The sequence below is a fragment of the Capricornis sumatraensis genome, chromosome 19 (assembly GCF_032405125.1).
Source record: "Capricornis sumatraensis isolate serow.1 chromosome 19, serow.2, whole genome shotgun sequence".
NCBI lineage: Eukaryota > Metazoa > Chordata > Mammalia > Artiodactyla > Bovidae > Capricornis > Capricornis sumatraensis.
Window position 1 is genome coordinate 10,792,619 of NC_091087.1, and position 21,635 is coordinate 10,814,253.

Sequence of the window (21,635 nt, forward strand, 5' to 3'; positions counted from 1 at the left end):
GACCTGCATACAGATTCCTCAAGAGGCAGGTCAGGTGGTCTGGTATGCCCATCTCTTTCAGAATTTTCCACAGTTTATTATGATCCACACAGTCAAAGGCTTTGGCATAGTCAATAAAGCAGAAATAGATGTTTTTCTGGAACTCTCTTGCTTTTTTGATGATCCAGCAGATGTTGGCAATTTGATCTCTGGTTCTTCTGCCATTTCTAAAACCAGCTTGCACATCTGGAAGTTCACGGTTCACGTATTGCTGAAGCCTGGCTTGGCGAATTTTGAGCATTACTTTACTAGCATGTGAGATGAGTGCAATTGCGCGGTAGTTTGAGCATTCTTTGACATTGCCTTTCTTTGGGATTGGAATGAAAACTGACCTTTTCCAGTCCTGTGGCCACTGCTGAGTTTTCCAAATTTGCTGGCATGTTGAGTACAGCACTTTCACAGCATCATCATATGCAGAGTTGCTGCTGCTGCTGCTAAGTTGCTTCAGTCATGTCCGACCCTGTGCGACCCCAGAGATGGCAGCCCACCAGGCTCCCCCATCCCTGGGATTCTCCAGGCAAGAACACTGGAGTGGGTTGCCATTTCCTTCTCCAATGCATCAAAGTTGAAAAGTGAAAGTGAAGTCGCTTAGTCGTGTCCAACTCTTAGCGACCCCATGGACTGCAGCCTACCAGGCTCCCCCATCCATGGGATTTTCCAGACAAGAGTACTGGAGTGGGGTGCCATTGCCTTATACATTCTGCCAAATGCCAGGCTGGATGAAGCACAGCTAGAAGCAAGATTTCTGGGAGAAATATCGATAATCTCCGATATGCAGATGACGCCACCTTTATGGCAGAAAGGGAAGAGGAACTAAGGAGCCTCTTGATGAAACTGAAAGAGGGGAGCGAAAAAGCTGGCTTAATACTCAACATTCAGAAAACTAACATCATGGCATCCAGTCCCATCACTTCATGGCAAAGAGATGGGGAAACAATGGAAATAGTGAGAGATTTTATTTTGGGGGGCTCCAAAATCACTGCAGATGGTGACTGCAGTCATGAAATTAAAAGACGCTTACTCCTTGGAACATAAGCTATGACTAACCTAGACAGCATATTAAAAAGCAGAGACATTACTTTGCTGACAAAGATCCATCTAGTCAAGGCTATGGTTTTTCCAGTAGCCATGTATGGATGTGAGAGTTGAACCATAAATAAGACTGAGCATTGAAGAATGGATCCTTTTGAACTGTGGTGTTGGAGAAGACTCTTGAGAGTCTCTTGGACTGCAAGGAGATCAAGTCAGTCAATCCTAAAGTTAATCAGTCCTGAATATTCATTGGAAAGACTGATCCTGAAGCTAAAGCTCCAATACTTTGGCCACCTGATGCAAAGCACTGACTCATTGAAAAAGACCCTGAAGCTGGGAAAGACTGAAGACAGGACGAGAAGGGGCAACAGAGGATGAGATGGTTGGATGGCATCACTGACTCAATGGATATGAGCTTGAGCAAGCTCCAGTAGTTGGTGATGAACAAGGAAGCCTGACGTGCTGCAGTCCGTGAGGTCACAAAAAGTCAGACACGACTGAGCAACTGAACTGAACTGAACCTATAGTATCATGTTATCTGCAAACAACGAATATTTTATTTATTCTCCAATCTGAGTTCCTTTATTTCTTCTTCTTCTCTGAATCCCATAGCTAGGACTTCCACAACTTTGTTGAATAATAGTTATGAGAGTGGGCACTATTGTCTTGTTTCTGATCTTACAGGAAATACCTTCAGCTTTTCACCACTGAGAATAATGTTTGCTGTCAGTTTGTCATATATGGCCTTTATTATGTTGAGGTAGGTTCCGTCTATGCCAATCTTCTGGAAAATTTTATCATAAATGAGATTTGAATTCTGTCAAAAGTTTTCTCTACATCTATTGAGATGATCATGTTTTTCTCTTTCAATTTGCTAACATGATATATCATATTGATTTGCATATATTGAAGAATCCTTAAATCAGTGGGATAAACCCCACCTGATGTATATAATTTTTTTAATGTGTTGTTGGATTCTGTTTGCTAGAACTTTGTTGAGGATTTTTGCCTCTACATTCATCAATCAGTGACATTAACCTAAAATTTTCTTTTTGTGATATCTTTGTCTAGTTTTGGTATCAGGGTGATGGTGGCATCAGAGAAAGAGTTTGAGTGTTTTCCTCCCTCTCTAAATTTTAAGAACAGTTTGAGCAGCATAGTGCTAACTCTTCTCTGAACTTTTGATAATCTCCTATGAAGACATCTCATCCTAGGCTTTTGTTTGTTGGAAGATTTTTTATCACAGTGTCAATTTCAGCATTTGTGATTCAGTTTAGTTTAGTTCAGTCACTCAGTCATGTCTGACTTTTTGCAGCCCCATGAACTGCAGCACGCCAGGCCTCCCTGTTCAGCACCAACTCCCAGAGTTTACCCAAAGTCATGTCCATTGAGTCGCTGATGCCATTCAACTATCTCATCCTCTGTCATCCCCTTCTCCTGCCCTCAATCTTTCCCAGCATCAGGGTCTTTTCAAATGAGCAGCTCTTTGCATAACGTAGCCAAAGTACTGGAGCTTCAGCTTCTACATTAGCCCTTCCAGTGAACACCCAGGACTGATCTTTAGGATGGACTGGCTGGATCTCCTTGCAGCCCAAGGGACTCTCAAGGGTCTTCTCCAACACCACAGTTCAAAAGTATCAATTCTTCGGAGCTTAGCTTTCTTTATAGTCCAACTCTCACAGTTTGTTCATATTTTCTACTTCTTCTTTCAGTCTTAGAAGGTTGTACTTTACAGATAATTTATCCATTTTTTTTCCAGGTTGTCTATTTTATTGTCATATAAGTGCTCATAGTAGTCTCTTATGATAATTTGCATTTGTGCATTGTCCTTCTTTTTTGTTTCTAATTTTATTGATTTGTCTCTTCTCCTTTCTTTTGATGAGTCTGGCTAATAAAATTAATGAGTCAATTTTATTTTCTCAAAGAACCAACTTTTAGTTTTATTGATATTTGCTATTGTTTCCCTCATTTCTTTTTCATTTATTTCTGTCCTGATCTATATTATTTCTTTCCTTCTACTAATTTTTAGGTTTTCTTGTTGTTTTTCTAGTTGCTTTAAGTGTAATGTTGGTTAGGTTTGTAATGTTGATCGGTTTAATGGTGGTTGATTTTTAATTTGGTGCTTTTCTCATTACTTGAGGTAAGCTTGTATTGTTATAAACTTTCCTCTTAGCACTGCTTCTAACTGCATCCCATAGGTTTTGAGTTGTCATATTTTCATTGTCATTTGTTTCTAGATATTTTTTAAATTTCCTCTTCAATTTATTCAGTGTCTTCTTTGCTATTTAGAAGTGTATTGTTTAACCTACACATGTTTCTGTTTTTTACAGATGTTTTTTCTGTAATTGATATCTAATGTTATAGCTTTGTAGTCAGAAAAAAAGTCTGATACAATTTCAATTTTTTAAAATTTACCAAGACTTGATTTGTTACCCACAATGTGATCTATCCTGGAGAATGTTCCATGTGTGCTTGGGGAAAAGGTGTATTATTTTCATTTTGTATGTGCTCCTAGGTCTGAAGTGAGTGTCTTATAGACAGCATAAACAGGGATCCTTTTGTACCTACTCAGGCATACTTTTTCTTCTAGTTGGAGCATTTAAGCTTTTTACGTTTAAAAGTAATTATTGGTATGTATGATCCAATTACCATTTACTTTATTGATTTGGGTTTGTTTTGGTAAGCCTTTTCTTTCTCTTGTGCTTCTTATCTAGAGAAGTTCCTTTAGCATTTGTTGTAGAGCTGGTTTTGTGGTGCTCAGTTCTCTTAACTGTTGATTATCTGTAAAGTTTTTGATTTCTCCATCACTGTGAATGAGATCCTCGCTGGGTAGAGAAAGCTTGGTTGTAGGGTTGTTCTTTTTTTACCTTGTTTCATCCTTTTACGTATATCCTGACATTCCCTTCTAGTCTTCAGAGTTTCTGCTGGAAGATCAGTTGTTAACCTTATGGCCATTCCCTTATGAGGATGATACTTATTCTTTTTCTCTTGCTGCTTTTAATGTTTATTTTTTGTGTTTAATTTTCATTAGTTTGATTAATATGTGTCTTGGTGTGTTTGTTTTTGGATTTATCCTACACAGGATTCTCTGGGCTTCCTGGACTCGGGTGGCTATTTCCTTTCTCATATTATGGAATTTTTTGAATACAATCTCCTCAAGTATTTTCTCATACCCTTTCTTTTTCTCTCTTTTTTTTTCTGAGACCCCTATAATATAAATGTTGATGTGCTTATTGTTGTCCCAGAGGTCTCTGAAACTGTCCTAATTTCTTTTCATTCTTTTTTCTTTATTCTGCTTTGCTTTAGTAATTTACAGCATTCTACCTTCCAGCTCATTTATCCATTCTTCTGCCTCAGTTATTCTGTTATTGATTCCCTCTATTGTATTTTTTCTCTAGTAGCTCAGTCGTTAAAAATCTCTCTGCAGTTCAGGAGACCAGGGTTCAATCCCTGGGTCAAGAAGATCCCCTGGAGGAGGAAATGGCAACCCACTCCAGTATTCTTGCCTGGAAAATTCCATGGGCAGAGAAGCCTGGCAGACTACAGCCCATGGGGTCACAAGAGTTGGACACAACTTAGCAACTAAACCACCATCATTGTATTTTTTATTTCAATTATATTGTTCATTATTAATTTTTTTACTTCCTCTGTGTATGTGTGCTAAGTCTTTTCAGTCATGTCTGACTCTCTGTGACCCTATGGACAGTAGCTTGCCAGTCTCCTCTGTCCATGGGGATTCTCCAGGCAAGAATACTGAAGTGGGTTTCCATTTTCTCCTCCAGGGGATCTTCCTGACCCAGGGGTTGAACCCACATCCCTTATGTCTCCTGTACTGGCAGGAGTGTTCTTTAACACCAGCACCACCTGGGAAGGCCACAGATGCTTCCCTGGTGGCTCACATGGTAAGGAATCTGCCTGCAGTGTGGGACACCTGAGTTTTACCCCTAGATTGAGAATGTTCCCCTGGAGAAAAGAATGGCTACCCACTCCAATATTTTTGCCTGGAAATTTTCATGGACAGAGGAGCCTGGCAGGCTACAGCCCATGTGGTCACAAAGAGTCAAACATGACTGAGTGACTAACACTTATTTCCTCTGCCGCTGCTGCTGCTGCTGCTAAGTCTCTTCAGTTGTGTCCGACTGTGTGTGACTCCATAGACGGCAGCCCACCAGGCTCCCTCATCCCTGGGATTCTCCAGGCAACAACACTGGAGTGGGTTGCCATTTCCTTCTCCAATGCATGAAAGTAAAAAGTGAAAGTGAAGTCGCTCAGTCGTGTCTGACTCTAGCCCTTATTAAATGTTTCTTGTATCTTCTCAATCTGTACCTCCATTATATTCATCTGTTCCTCCATTTTTTTCTTTGCAGTTTTGAATCATCTTTATTATCATTACTCTGAATTCATCTTCAGGTGGTGGTGGCGGTTTATTCTCTCAATCATGCTGACTCTTGCGACCCCATGGACCATAGCCCACCAGGCTCCTCTATCCATGCTGCTGATGCTACTAAGTCACCTCAGTCGTGTCCAACTCTGTGCAACCCCATAGACGGCAGCCCAACCAGGCTCCCCCATCCCTGGGATTCTCCAAGCAAGAATACTGGAGTGGGTTGCCATTTCCTTCTCCAATGCATGTAAGTGAAAGTGAAGTCACTCAGTCGTGTCCAACTTCTAGCAGTCTCATGCACTACAGCCTACCAGGCTTCTCCATCCATGGGATTTTCCAGGCAAGAGTACTGGAGTGGGTTGCCATTGCCTTCTCCGTACTCTGTCCATAGCATTTTCCAAAACTTAAGACTAATGGTAAAAGCAACTTTAATCTGATGGGAACCTAAAAAGAAACTCACAAACTCACACTCACAAAAAGAAAAAAAAAGAAAGGATAATGAGAAGAACCAAAAAAGAAGAGAGCAATCAAGCCAGGAAACAAACCCATAAATGAAAACAAATACTAAAAACTAGAGTAGAAAAAATACAAAACCAAAGACATGAAGAAAGTAGGATGCAATGAAAGGATGTTGTAGCAATAGGGGGAAGTGAATTTATTTAAAATTAAAAGCATTAGAAAAGGAAAAAGTAAGTAAAAGTAAAAATTAAGGATTAATAAAAAGGAACAATAGAACAAAATGAAAGAAAACATTTTTACATTAAAGAAAAATATGCTTTTTCATTTTGTTCATATATATATATATGGTGGTATTAAGAAGAATATGGACTTCCCTGGTAGCTCAGATAGTAAAGAATCCCTCTACAATGCAAGAGATGCAGGAGGCCCAGGTTCCATTCCTGGGTTGGGAAGATCCTCTGGAGAATGGAATGGCTATCCATTCCAGTATTCTTGCCTGGAAAATTCCATGGACAGAGGAACCTGATGGGCTCCAGGGTCACAAAGAGTCAGACATGACTGAGCAACTAACACTTTTTACTTTAAGAGGAATATTATCCTGTGGTGTCAGTTGTTCTCACTACACAGTGAGCTCAAGTCAATCTGCCTACCCAGAAAGACCTCTAATATTTCTAGAAAGATCTCTGGGCCTGCTGTAAGCACTGTAGGGTCTACTCCTACTCAGATCTGACCTTACTGCAGCTTGTCCTTGCTTCCAAAGTCCACAATTGCCCCAAAGTCCAGTTTCAAGTTAATTGCGGGGATTTAATCCACTGCACCTTTCCTCTTCTTTGGTCACACAGCCCCTGGCACTCCGCTTTAGTTTTGGCCCCACCTCTGCTTGTAGACCACCCTTTGGCATCTGATACCTGCCCAGACAAGACGAAGATCTCTTGCTTCCCTGGCAGGCCGAGACTTTCCCCTGAACTCCTCAGATGTACAGGATTAGGTATATTAGAGTATCTTCACAGCAGTCAACCCCAGTCATCTCCCTGGGAAACCTGAGACTTGGCACCCAGCCTTCTTCCTGTCGCTGTGGAAGGCAGGTAAACAAGTGTTTCCCTCTGGGAAGTGCTGGTAAGCAAACATCTCTGTGGTGAATTCTATTTTGTCTTCTTAGTATCTGCTGCTGTATTTCCCTCTGAGGTTCCAAAACTTCCCCCATCTCTGCCTATGAGGAGGTTTCCAAGTGTGTGGAAACTTTTCCTCCTTCATAGCTACCTCCCCAAGGTGCAGTTTCTTGTCCCAATTCCTTTGTCTCCTTTTTTGCTTATATCTTCTGCCCTACTTAATTCTGTGGAGATTAGCTTGCCTTTTTGGAAGTCTGAGCCCTTCTGCCAGTGTTCAGAAGGTGTTCTGTAGGAGTTGTTCCACATGCAGGTGTGTTTTTGATGTATGTGTGGTGAGGAAGGTAATCTCCACATCTTACTCCACCATCTTTAAAGTCTCCCCCAGTACATGTATTCTTAATCTAAACACCCTTGCCTTCCACCTAGTTTTTATTAGCCCTCGACGCTTTATAAAATGGATTATTGGGATATTTAGGCACCCAGGAAGTAAAACAAATATATAATAGATGGGATTATATGCTTAAACTTTACAGTTAATTTCAGAAAAAGATAACCTCTTTGGTGTCTGCAATTCAGGTTCTATCTATCCCCTCACCAAGTTTCCCTTTGAGATTAGGATTTTGCTACATGAGCATAAATCAGAACTGAAGGACTAGGGGTGGGGACGTCTTAGGATCTAATTCTTCCTGAGCTAGATTAGAATTTAGCTCCCACATCTTTCATGACATGTGCTAGTAAGGATGCCTTTTCTACCTCCATACAGCCTTCTTGGTAATGCAAGTTCACCTGTTGTTTCTACTTCTGATAGGACATTGAAAATGATTCTGGCATTTTTTTTCTACATTTAAGATCCAGAGACACTCTGTCTACCATTTTCAAGAGGCTTCCTACTCCCATCCTTTGTGAGCCACCTCACTGAGTGGAACTCCAGAGCTCTGATCAATAGCCTCATAAATAACAAGTTGATTGCAGTTAACTTTTTTCTGATCACGTTCCTTACCTCAAAAGAGTACCTTCCTTTGGGTTCTGGATTTGGCTGTTGTGCAGCACTTAGCAATAACATGAGACTTCAATGTCATTTCCTGATTTAATGTGGGCTGAATAGGATTGCTTTGGCATCAAACAATTTAATGACACAGGCTTGATAATTTAAGGGCTAGTGAGAAAAAAGGGTTAAAAAAAGAAACTTGTAACATTATTTATACTCTTGTCCCAAGTGAAAATTTTGCAAAAATTTGATGAGAGGAAAGTGAGGGCTTCTATGCTCAGAGCTCAACCTCCATTTGTGTGTCTTGGGACCAGAAAAATTAACTCTACTTGAATCCATTGTTTTCCCAGAAGTCCAATATTTTCAGTGTGCAATTTTTCAGAACATGAGGTTCACTCAGGATAACTTGTATCATGTTATAGCAGGAAATTTTATACCAGTGACACAGTCATGCAACACTTGAAAGAACTTTGCTTCTGTGGAACTAGATTAAAATGTTTATTTGAATATGTATGAATTTGTATGTAATCAGTAAATGCCCTGGCTCTGAGTGTGTAAGAATATGAATTTAAGAGATATATATCTATTTGTCTTGTTGTTCAGTCACCCGGTCATGTCCGACTCTTTGCGACCCCATAGAAAGCAGCACTCCAGGCCTCCCTGTCCCTCACCATCTCTTGAAGTTTGCCCAAGTTCAAGTCCCTTACATCAGTGATGCCATCCAACCATCTCATCGTTTAACAACCTCAGTCTTCTCCTACCCTAAATCTTTCCAAGCATCAGGGACTTTTCTGATGAGTTGGCTGTTTGTAGTAGATGACCAAATTACTGGAGTTTCATCTTCAGCATCAGTCCTTCAAATGAGTATTCAGCATTAATTTCCCTTAAGATTGACTGGTTTGATCTCCTTGCTGTCCAAGGGACTTTCAGGAATCTTCTTCAGAGTCACTGTTCAAACACATCAATTCATTGGCATTCTGCCTTCTTTACAGTCTAGCTCTCACAACCGTATGTGACCACTGGGAAAACCATAGCCTTGACTGTATGGACCTTTGTCAGCAGAGTAATGTCTCTGCCTTTCCAAACACTGTCTAGGTTTGTCATGGCTTCGTCTTCTTCTTCTTCAAGAAATGCCTTCTCTTCAGGAAAATTGGAAATATCAAGAGAACATTTCACCCAAAGGTGGGCACAATAAAGAACAGAAATGGCAGAGACCCAGTAGATGCTGAAGAGATCAAGAAGAGGTGGAAAGAATACACTGAAGAACTATACAAAACATATCTTAATAAACTGGATTACTCAAGTCAGTCACACTGCTATTAATAAAGCTTGTGGATGCAATGGAATCCCAATAGAGCTATTCAAAACTCTAAAGGATGATGCCATCAAAGTGTTGTTTTTGATATGTCAGCAAATCTTGAAGCCCCAGCACTGGCCACAGGACTGGGTGGGACATCCCACCTCCCAAGAAGGATATGACTAAAGAATGTGCTAACCACCAGACAATTGCACTCATATCTAGTTTTACCCAGGTGTATGTTTAACATATTTTAAAGGCCACACCTGGGGGTCTACAAGAATGTCATTCCAAGAGAGGTCTTTGTATTATTCAGTCTGAGAAACACTATGGTTTGATTGCCATCTCTGCAATCTCGTTAGCTACCAAGTCCTCAGCCCTGTTTTGCTGCATACACTTTTGTGAAAAGCTGAGATTTCACAATTTATCAGTTAACTACTGCCACAATAATCTTCATAGTACCACTATTTACAACAGCCAAGACATGGAAACAACTTAAATGTCCATCAACAGATGAATGGATATGTGGTATGTATATACAATGGAATACTACTCAGCCATAAAGGAGAATGAAATAATGCTATTTGCAGCAACATGGATGGATCTAGAGATTATCATATTAATTGAAGTAAGTCATGAAGAGAAATACAAAAACCATATGATGTCACTTAGATGTGCAATCTAAAATATGACACAAATGAACTTGTCTATGAAACACAAACAGACTGACAGATATGGAGAACAAAATTGTGGTAAACAAGAGGGTAGGGGTTGAAGAGGGGTTGTATTGGGAGCTTGAAGTTAGCAGGTGCAAACTATTATACAGAGAATGGATAAACAACAAGGTCCTACACAGGAAACCATATTCTATATCTTGTAATAAGTCATATGGAAAAGAACTATATATATATATATAATAATATATATATCTGGTCCTATCACTTCATGGCAAATAGATGGGGAAACAATGGGAATAGTTACAGACTTTATTTTTATTTTATACATATATATAGTCAGTCAGTGCTCAGTTTAGTCACTCAGTCATGTCGAACTCTTTGCGACCCCATGGACTGCAGCATGCCAGGCTTCCCTGCATGCCAGTCCATCCCCAACTCCTGGAGTTTACTCAAACTCATGTCCATTGAGTCGGTGATGCCATCCAACCATCCCATCCTCTATCATCCCCTTCTCCCACCTTCAGTCTTTCCCAGCATCAGGGTCTTTTCAAATGAGTCAGTTCTTCACATCAGGTGGCCAAAGTATTGGAGTATCAGCTTCAGCATCAGTCCTTCCAACGAATATTCAGGACTGATTTGCTTTAGGATGGACTGGTTGGATCTCCTTGCAGTCCAAGGGACTCTCAAGAGTCTTCTTCAACACCACAGTTCAAAAGCATCAATTATTTGGTGCTCAGCTTTTTTCATAGTCCAACTCTAACACCCATATATGACCACTTTAAAAACCATAGCTTTGACTAGGTGGACCTTTGTTGGCAAAGTAATCTCTCTGCGTCTTAATATTCTGTCTAGGTTGGTCATAACTTTTCTTCCAAGGAGCAAGCATCTTTTAATTTCATGGTTGCAGTCACCATCTGCAGTGATTTTGGAGGCCAAAAAAAATAATAATAATAATAAAGTCTGTAACTATTTCCATTGTTTCCCCATCTATTTGACATGAAGTGATAGGACCAGATGCCATATATATATATAATACATGCTGTGTTGTTTTTAGTTGCTCAGTCATGTCTGAATCTTTGCAACCCCATGAACTGTAGTCTTCTGGTCTCCTCTGTCCATGGGGATTCTCCAGGCAAGAATACTGGAGTGGGTTGCCATGCACTCCTCCAGGGCATCTTCCAAACCCAGGGATCGAACCCAGGTCTCCCACATTGCAGGTGGATTCTTTACCATCTGAGCCACCAGGGAAGCCCAAGAATACTGGAGTGGATAGCCTATCCCTTCTCCAAGGGATCTTCCCAATCCAGGAATCGAACTGGGATCTCCCACATTACAGGCAGATTCTTTACCAGCTGAGCTACCAGGGAAGCCTATATATATGCCTATATATATTATATATCTATATATAAAGTGATTTCAATGTACAGTAGAAATTAACACATTATTATAAATCAATTATACTCTAATAATTTTTTTAATGCTGCATAACAAACCACCCCAAAACTTATTTTAAACAACAGTCACCATTTTCTCTTACAGCTGGCTCTGTTTTTCACTTTCCATCTATGGCTTAACTATTGTGGTTCAGCTTCACATATTTTTCTCTTTTTGCCTGGACAACCAGGCAAAGGCACAAAAAGGAAAGAGTAGAGGCTTCTTAAGACCTACACTCAAAACTGACACGTTATTACTTTTGCCTACTTGCCATTAACCAAAACAAGTAGTCTGACCAAGTTCAAAGTCAAAGGATGGGGAAATACATTCCTCCCACCTTGAGACTATGGCAAGGGTATTGTTGCAAGGAGTGATGGATTAGGGCCAATCATTTAGTCTACCATTGTCAGTGACCGGTTGGGAATCCTGGATACTACCTTTGTTCTGTTTTTGTTAATAACACCTGAGCAGTTATACTGAGCAAAATGTTTGCTGAAATAACTTTATGGTTCTGGACAAGCTAGGTGAGATGATACACTGATTAACAGGACAAAGGTAACATACGCCTAGCCAAGAAGAATGAGTAACTTCTATCAGTGAGCCCATAAGAATAGCAACATATTAGGAACTGAAAACAAATCATCCATGCTCTGAAATCAGTTTCATACATTTCTGTTGAATATACTCTTTATCATTATACATGTATACATATGTATGTATACATACAAATACACTGAAGTTCACAATAGTATACAGAAGTATATAGAAGTTCACAATAGTTCAAAATCATTTACAAGACACTTTGTTCTTGTAAATGTTTAATCGTACATTATTTTCATGACTCTTGTGCTCATTTCTATTCTATGTCACAAAGTCTTGAATGACAAGAATTGTTCACTATTTTTTTTTATATAATAGAAACTAAATGTTACAAATGTATTCCATCTATGATTACAAACGTTACAGAGCAAGGTGGGTAAACAAGGCTAATAAAGCAGTCTCTTTTCTTCTATTTAACCAGATGCAACATTTTGACACTTTTATGATATGCAAGATGTCTTAATTCATTGACGACTCATTGACTTATTATGAAAGCCAGCAACAGCAAATCTTTGCAATGTGGGCTCTTTCTCCATACCTACTCCAAGTATCTTAATTCCTGCACTACACCATGAACTCAGAAATGATATTCACTGAAACATTCTTGAAGCTTTCACATCTTTATCTGACACCACTTACTAAGGCAGGGAACTGTCTGATAAAGACTGTTTTCCTTTAATTTAATTTATTAATTTTTGCCGTGTTGGATCTTTCCTGCTGCATGGGCTTTTCTCTAGTTGTGGCAAGCCGGGCCTGCTCTCTAGTTAGAGCACAGGCTTTCGGGCTAGCAGGCTTCTGCAGTGGCAGCTCCCAGATTCCACAGCACAGGCTTAATAGTTGTGGTGCATGGGTTTAGCTGCTCTGAAGCATGTGAGATCCTCCTGGATGAGGGATCAAACCCTTGTCTCCTGCATTGGTGGGTGGATTCCTCACCACTGAGTAACCAGGGAAGCCCAAGACTGTCTGCTTAGCTAACACAAGCCACCAGTAATCTTAACCATTAAGTTAATATATAAAAATAAACTGCTCTTGATAAATGTAATATCGCCTGCCATATTAGTAAACAGTGTCACAATCATCAGTGGTTGCAGCCAAGCAGCCACCACCAAAGGTGTGCTAGTGAGCTGGTGAATCATCTGGGAACTCAGGAAGGAAGCAAAGAATACCTGCCTTCTAGCAGCCGTCAGACTGCAGCCACTCCCTAAGGTCAGCCCTGAGTTTCCTCAGGATGTGAAAACACACAATATTGGCCCCACACAGTTGAGGTGCCTATCAAAGGAAGGCTTTCAGTGACCCCAGGCTCTTGCATCTTCCCATATATAGAAAGGCACTAAATTCCATAACTTGGGATATCTGGTTTTGTTTCATTAACCAGAATTGTTTGTTGTCCTGCCCTTTGTCACAGACTCCTATATCCTATGCATTCTAGCTTCCTCTTCATCTCCTCAGAGCAGTTCTCTCAGGGACACTTGAGATGCTGCCTCATGGGCTTGACATTCTAAAAATTCCCAAAACATAATTCTCAACTTTCAGGTTATGAATAAATTTTTAGTGGGCACTCCCAAACATTGACTGAAGCTGTTGTGCCAGATCAATTTTCAGAACACTAATTCCCTGAAAGAGAAATCATAACCAGCTGCTTCCATGAACAGTGACTCCCCCCCAATACAGTGTACCTAGTGTCCAGAGTATAATCAAAGACTTCAGCTAGCCCTAGTCATCCTGAGTGGTTCATTGGCATTTACATATGAGTATATGTTAAGCCAAGTATTGCGTCTGTAATTCCAAGAAGTCATTCAATTTTAACACATTGATTTCCTGCAAGATGTCAGAGCAAGTGAGAATTCACCTCAAAGCAAAGAGTTCATCCTCTTTTACAAATAATAACATTGGATTCACAAAGCAGTAGCTTGTAGTAAGCAGCAGCTGAAAGTGAGAACTTAGTTCCCTGACTGGGAATCAAACTTAGTTCCCTAACTGGTTGCCTGGGTGGAAACCAAGAATCCTAACCCCTAGAACACAGGGGTCAGTGTGTAGAATCTAAGTCCCTAGTCTTTGCCTAAGGACTTTGTTTCCTTTTAAGAAAAAAATCAGACAAGGAGTCAGAAGCTATAAAGAAAGTATTAGAAAAGCATAGTACGTGTGGAAAGACGCATGGGCAAACAGTTGCTAGAGTTGTATGTTTGGGAATTTTAAATTCTTTGTAAGAGGACAGTCTTTGGGGTCTTTGTCTTCTTGGTCGGTCATCTTACTTTGACCCCTAGTGGTTAATTTATCTTAGGGCCTTCCCCTGGGTGGGGATGCACCCCTTAGTCGAGGTGGATTTTATGTGTGGGGGAAAGCAAGATTTATTATGGTTTGGCATCCCCTGCCTCTGTAGTTGTTGCAGGGAAGGGCCAATTTTGACTCCATTATGAATCTATATGACCATAACCTTTGCTTTTTATTGCTTTTGTTATTATGTGAGTGTGTTAGTCGCTTATTTGTGTCCAACTCTTTGCTACCCCATGAACTGTATAGCCCACCAGCCTCCTCTGTCCATGTAATTCTCCAGGCAAAAATACAGGAGAGGGTTGCCATTCCCTTCTCCAGGGGATCTTCCTGACCCAGTGATCAAACCCCACGCATGCACGCTTGCTAAGTCGCTTCAGTCATGTCAGACTCCGTGCGAGCCTATGGACAGCAGCCCCCAGGCGCCTCTGTCCACAGGATTCTCTAGGCAAGAATACAGAAGTGGATTGCCATTTCCTTCTCCAGTCTCCTGCATTGCAGGCAGATTCTCTACCATCTGAGCCACAGGGAAGCCCACTTTTGTTATTATAATCATACATAATGACCTGCCTCAGGGAACTCTGCCCCTCTACCTGAAGACAGAAACACTTAGGCAGGCAGTACAAGGCCCTTTAAGGAGGAGGCGAACATTCTCCCTCAAGCTTTCCTTAAGCCTTGTGCAACAATGTATCTTGCCCAAAAACTGGCCTTTCTTTCTTTCTTTTTTTTTTTTCAAAGAAATAAAACGTGTTTAATCTGAAAGTACAGTATCTCGAAAAGCACAGTAGTACAGGACAACAGGGACTGGCATCAAGTGAACAGGCAAGAAGAGTTACTGACTGGAGAGGGAGGGAGGGTGGGAGATGGTAGAGCTGAAGGGTCATCAGCAACAAGAGACAGAGGGCAAGCTGCGATTTCATACCTGCAATTGATGGCACAGCTTCTGGTTCCTCACTGGATTCAATTCTGTTTACCTTATTGAAAGAACAGTTCAGTAATGTCTGAGTGGTAGCTCTTTTTTTTCTCATCATAGATGCCACGGTAGCCCTGGATTACATTCTGAATGGCTGTTACAACGTTCATGTACCATCCTACATTTGGGTCCTGTGCCTCAAAACCTAAAGGTGCCTCCTCAAACAGAGCTAACTTATGTGATTGAAGGGGAAAACACACGTTTACGTCTTTGAACGTTCACAGCTTGAAGGTTCATATATAGAGATTTACAGTAGAATGAACTGTACAAGTACAGTAATATAGACTAGAGGAGAACAAAGGTATATTTCAGATCCTTGAAATATGACAGGGACAATCTGAAACAGCATTAGAAAGCAGAGCTCATGCTCAACATTGGCAGGCAGAAGGTGGAAGAAACGCCACGGGAAGAAGAAACCACCCCTATGGACCGTTGAACAGGGCCTTTTATTGGGCAGTCGCTCTCGGGCAGAACTCCCGGGGGCGGGTAAGCAGGGGAGCGAGGGGGGTCTGCAAAGCAAAGGGAGTCTGCGGGGTAAAGGGAGTCTGTGGGGTAAAGGGAGTCTGTGGAGCCTGCGAGGTGTGAGGGCTTGGGAAGGGGTTTTATAGCCCGGGCCGGGGCTCCCATATAAGGAAGAAAACGCGGGCTCAGCGGTGATTGGTGTTCAAGGGCTCCGTGTCGGTTCCTGATTGGACGGCGAGGGCTTCGTGTCGGCTCCTGATTGGTCAGCTTGGTTGCCGGCCCGTCTCCAGGGTGTGTCTGCAGCGCCCTCTGCTGGGGCATGTCCCGACATGCCCGGGCATGCCCAGGCATGCCTGACCTTGCCCTGACCTTCATCCTGACCTCGCCCTGACCTTTCAGAAGGAACAGGACAAAAATAAAAGTGAAGCTGTCACAGAAAAGCGAGCTTTCTACTAAGTTAGGTATTGTGGGAGACTGTTAAGTGACATATTAGCAGTCTCATCAATAATGTGACCACATCTGCGATCAGAATTTTCAACAATAAAATTATTTACGTATGTATGCTGCTGCTGCTGCTGCTCCTGCTAAGTCGCTTCAGTCGTGTCCGACTCTGTGCGACCCCAGAGGCAGCAGCCCACCAGGCTCCCCCGTCTCTGGGATTCTCCAGGCAAGAACACTGGAGTGGGTTGCCATTTCCTTCTCCAATGCATCAAAGTGAAAAGTGAAAGTGAAGTCGCTCAGTCATACCCGACTCTTAGCGACCCCATGGATTGCAGCCCACCAGGCTCCTCCATCCATGGGATTTTCCAGGCAAGAGTACTGGAGTGGGGTGCCATTGCCTTCTCCACATGTGTATAATATAGTACAAATATTTTTCTAACCTTTAATTTCCCAAGCATGTTCATTCACATCTGACTGACTGATAGTACATAATATTCTTTGGCAATAGGTCAGTCAGGACATCTGTTATCCCAGTTATACAAAAACAGATACAAAATGGTGTTGGGACTTTCTTGCCTGAAATTACTAAGCATGTGTGCATATATTTTTAAAATCTCTTTCTTTCCATTCTGCCTCTTCGGCTGAATTTTATTAATACAATATCTACCCTTCTCTCATATCCCCCTCTCCTGTGGAAGGCATCACTATCCAGTCACCCAAGCCAAATCTCCTTTCGGTCATCTCCTGAACAATAGTCATCAATGTTAACAAGACATCTTCCTAAATTTCTGGGATTGATTTCTTCCCCATCAGAGTTCCTTTTTGCAAGTCCATTTCTTCCTAATAAGTCTGACATGTGAGCTCTTAATTGCTCTTAACAGCTGCAGGTCTGTTTCCTTCTGCACTTCTTTATCAAGGTCATAGTCTTATTGAAAGTAGCACAAATGCGGCTCTTAGTCTCTTTCTGCTCCACAGCAATTGGTTTAAAGCAAACATGCAAAGTTTGATATCGAGACTTTATTGCTGACACTTCCTTTAAAAGTGTAACTGGATTTTTCTTGCCTGCTGAATCAGGATAATTAGTCTTGATTTCATATTCCAGCCTGTACTGAATGTAGTCCAGATCAGAGTCAACTTTCTGGAACATAAGTTCCAGCTTACCAACCTCCGCCTCCATGTTGAATAGTTCAGAACTGGCCTTTCTTTCGGAGCAAATGAATACACAGAACCAAGCCTACTCATGGATATGCTTTTCTTAGACTCTATGTTAATGGTTATAATTGTAACAAATCTTGCCTGTGAATGTGTTTCTTAAAACAATGTATCTTATGCAGAAAAGCATTGTCTGGAACATTTCCTTCTGGTTTCCTTCTGATTAATCTTGTACTGAAGCCATCTCAGGATATATGCCTTGGGAAAGGGTCCAGTGGAACTCTTACAACCTCGAGGTATTCTTATCTATCCTCAGCAGCCATTGAAAAGTATATAATGCTCTGCATGAAACAGTGAGGTGGGTACTCTTTTACCCCTCTCTGATATCTATGTCAGAAGCTTTCTCTGTCCTGTCACTTTAAATAAAACTTTGTTACACAAAGCTCTGATTGACTGAGATCTTGTCTTTTGGTCCCAGAGTAAAATTTTCTTCTTCAGAGACCATGGATACCTGCACCATTCACAGTAAGTTATCAACAACCCATCCCTAATGGCCTGCCTCAGGGATCCCTGTCCCTCTGCCTATTTTTGTTCAGTTGCTCAGTCACCTATGACTCTTTGTGAACCCATGGACTGCAGCATGCCAAGTTTCCCTGTCTTTCTCAATCTCCTGAGGCTTGCTCAAACTCATGTCCATTGAGTCAGTGAGCATCCAACCTTCTAATCCAATGTCATCCCCTTCTCCTCCTGCCTTCAGTCTTTCCCAGCATCAGGGTTTTTTTTTCCAATGAGTCAGCTATTTTCATCATGTGGTCAAAGTATTGGACCTTCAGTATCAGCCCTTCCAATGAATATTCAGTGTTGATTTCCTTTAGGATTGACTGGCTTGATCTCCTTGCAGTCCAAGGGACTCTCAAGAGTCTATCCAGCCCCACAGTTAGAAAGAATCAATTCTTAAGCACCCAGTCTTCTTTATGGTTTAAGACTTACGTCTGTACAAGACTACTGGAAAAACCATAGCTTTGACTATATGGAATTTTTTCAACAAAGTGATGTCTCTGCTTTTTAATACACTGTCTACATTTGTCATAGCTTTTCCTCCAAGGAAGCAAGTGTCGTTTAATTTCATGGCTGCAGTTACCATTCACAGTGATTTTGGAGCCCAAGAAAATAAAGTCTGTCACTGTTTCCATTGTTCCCATATCTATTGGCCATGATGGGACTGGATGACATGATTAGCTTTTTTGAATATTGAGTTTTAAGTTAGTTCTTTCACTCAACTCTTTCACTTTCATCAAGAGGCTCTTTATTCCCTTTTCACTTTCTGCCATAAGGGTGGTGACATCTGCATAACTAAGGTTATTGATATTTCTTCCAGAAATCTTGATTCCAGCTTGTGATTCATCCAGCCTGGCATTTCACATGATGTGCTCTTCATATCAATAAACAGGGTGATAATATACAGCCTTGATGTCTCTTTTCCTAGTTTGGAACCAGTCCATTGTTCCATGTCCAGTTCTGTTTCTTCTTGACCTGCATTCAGCTTTCTCAGGAGGCAGGTAAGGTGGTCTGGTATTCCCATTTCTTTAAAAGTTTCCCACAGTTTGTTATGATCTACACAGTCAAAGGTTTTATCATAGTCAATGAAGCAGAAGTTTTTCTGTAATTCTCTAGCTTTTTCTATGATCCAGTGGATGTTGGCAATTTGATCTCTGGTTCCCCTGCCTTTTCTAAATCCAGCTTGAACATCTGGAAGTTCTCAGTTCACACACTATTAAAGCCTAGCTTGAAGTATTTTGAGTTATTACCTTGCTAGCATGTGAAATGAATGCAGTTGTGTGGTAGTTTGAACGTTCTTTGGCATTGCCTTTCTTTGGGACTGGAATGAAAACTGACCTTTTCCAATCCTGTTGCCACTGCTGAGTCTTCCAAATTTGCTGGCATATTGAGTGCAGCACTTTCACAGCATCATCTTTTAGGATTTGATATAGCTCCACTGCAATTCCATCACCTCCACTAGCTTTGTTCATAGTGATGTTCCTAAGGCCCACTTGACCTCACTCCAAGATGTCTAACTCCAGGTGAAAGATCACACCATCGTGGTTATCCAGGTCATCTTTTGGGTATAGTTCTTCTGTGTATTCTTGCCTCCTCTTCTTAGTATCTTCTGCTTCTCTTAGATCCATACTGTTTTTGTCCTTTATTGTGCCCATCTTTGCATGAAATGGTCCCCTGGTATCTCTGATTTTCTTGAAGCAATCTCTGGCCTTCCCCATTTTATTATTTTCCTCTGTTTCCTTGCATTGTTCACTTAGGAAGGCTTTTTTATCTCTCCTTGCTATTCTTTGGAACTCTGCATTCCAATGGGTAAATCTTTCCTTTTCCCTTTGCCTTTGGCTTCTTCTCTTTTCTCAGCTATTTGTTAGGCCTTTTCAGACAACCATTTTGCCTTTTGGCATTTCTTTTTCTTGGGGATGGTTTAGATCACCGCCTCCTGTACAATGTCACTCACCTCTGTCCATAGTTCTTCAGGCACTCTGTCTATCAAATCTAATCCCTTGAATCTTTCTCACTTCCACTTTATAATCATAAGGAATTTGATTTAGGTCATACCTGAATGGTCTACTGGTTTTCCCTACTTTCTTCAATTTAAGTCTGAATTTTGGATTAAGGAGTTCATGATCTGTGCCACAGTTAGTTCCCGGTCTTGTTTTTGCTGACTGTATAGAGCTTTTCCATCTTTGGCTGTAAAGAATATAATCAACTTGATTTAGATAATGACCATCTGGTGGTGTCTCTGTGCTGAGTCATTTCTTGTGTTGTTGTCATTTCTTGTTGTGTTTGCTATGACCAGTGTGTTCTTTTGCCAAAGCTCTGTTAGCCTTTGCCCTGCTTCATATTGTACTCCAAGGCCAAACTTTCCTGTTACACCAGCTATCTCTTAACTTCCTACTTTTGCATTCCACTACTCTATGATGAAAAGGACATCTTTTTTTTTTTTTTTTTTTTTTTTTAGGTGTTAGTTTAGAAAGTCTTGTAGGTCTTCACAGAACCATTCAACTTCAGCTTCTTTGGCATTCATGACTGAGGCATAGACTTGGATTACTTTGATATTGACTGATTTGCCTTGGAAATGAAATGAGATCATTCTGTTGTTTTTGAAATTGCACCCAAGTAACTGCATCTCAGACTCTTGTTGACAATGAGGGCTACTCCATTTCTTATAAGGTATTCTTGCTCACAGTAATAGATATAATGGTTATCTCAATTAAATTCACCTATTCTGGTCCATTTTAGTTCACTGATTCCTAAACTGTCAATGTTCACTTTTGCCATCTCTTGTTTGACCACTTCCAATTTACCTTGATTCATGGACCTAACATTTCAGGATCCTATGCAATATTTTTCTTTACAGCATTGGACTTTACTTTCACCACCAGACACCTTCACATCTGGGCACTGTTTCCACTTTGGCTCAGCCTCTTCATTTCTTCTGGAGCTGTTTCTCCACTCTTCTCCAGTAGCATATAGGGCACCTATGACCTGGGGAGTTCATCTTTCAGTGTTATATCTTTTTGTCATTTCATACTGTTTATGGGGTTCTCAAAGCAAGAATGCTGAAGTGGTTTGCCATTCCCTTCTCAGGTGGACCACGTTTTGTCAGAACTCTCTACCATGACCCATCTGTCTACATGGCTGTCCCACATGGCCCAGCTCACAGTTTCATTGAGTTACACAAGGTTGTGATCTATGTGATCAACTTGGCTAGTTTTCATTCATTGTGGTTTTCTATGCCTGTAAGAGATTAAAACTTTCCCTCCCTAAGGTTGGCCATTTCAGGAGATATTTTCAAGATAAGGTTTTTACTTTCTCAACTTCCCCTCTCTGTTCTATAAAAGAACTTAGTATCCAGACCCCCAACCCTCCCATGATGGTTATTCTTCTAGGTAAGGTGAAAGTATGAACAGGGGGCCAGTTGTAAATGTCAAGCTTGAAGACCATCTATCTCCTGCTTCAATAAGAGGAGAAACAGCAAGGACAGGGGGAATAAAATTCCTTCTTCTGTTGTATTAAGGGAGACCCCCTCCAGGGCCCCAAAAGTGGGCCCTTGTCTCACCAGATGAGAATTGTCTGAGGAGACGTGCTGATAGAAGGAAGAGACTTTTTTGGAATTGGCACCTGGGTGGAGAGCAGCAAGGTAAGGGAACCCAGGAGAACTACTCTGCCATGTGGCTTGCAGTTTTGGGTTTATGGTGATGGGATGCATCTCCAGGTTGCCTTTGGCCAATCATCCTGACTCAAGAGTCCTTCCTGGTG

General features: G+C 41.1%; 1 pseudogene; it reads right to left on the reverse strand.

Moving 5' to 3' along the window:
• Nucleotides 1–16,975: 16,975 nt before the first annotated feature.
• Nucleotides 16,976–17,343, reverse strand: LOC138095443 (spindle and kinetochore-associated protein 2 pseudogene; annotated as a pseudogene).
• Nucleotides 17,344–21,635: the final 4,292 nt, after the last annotated feature.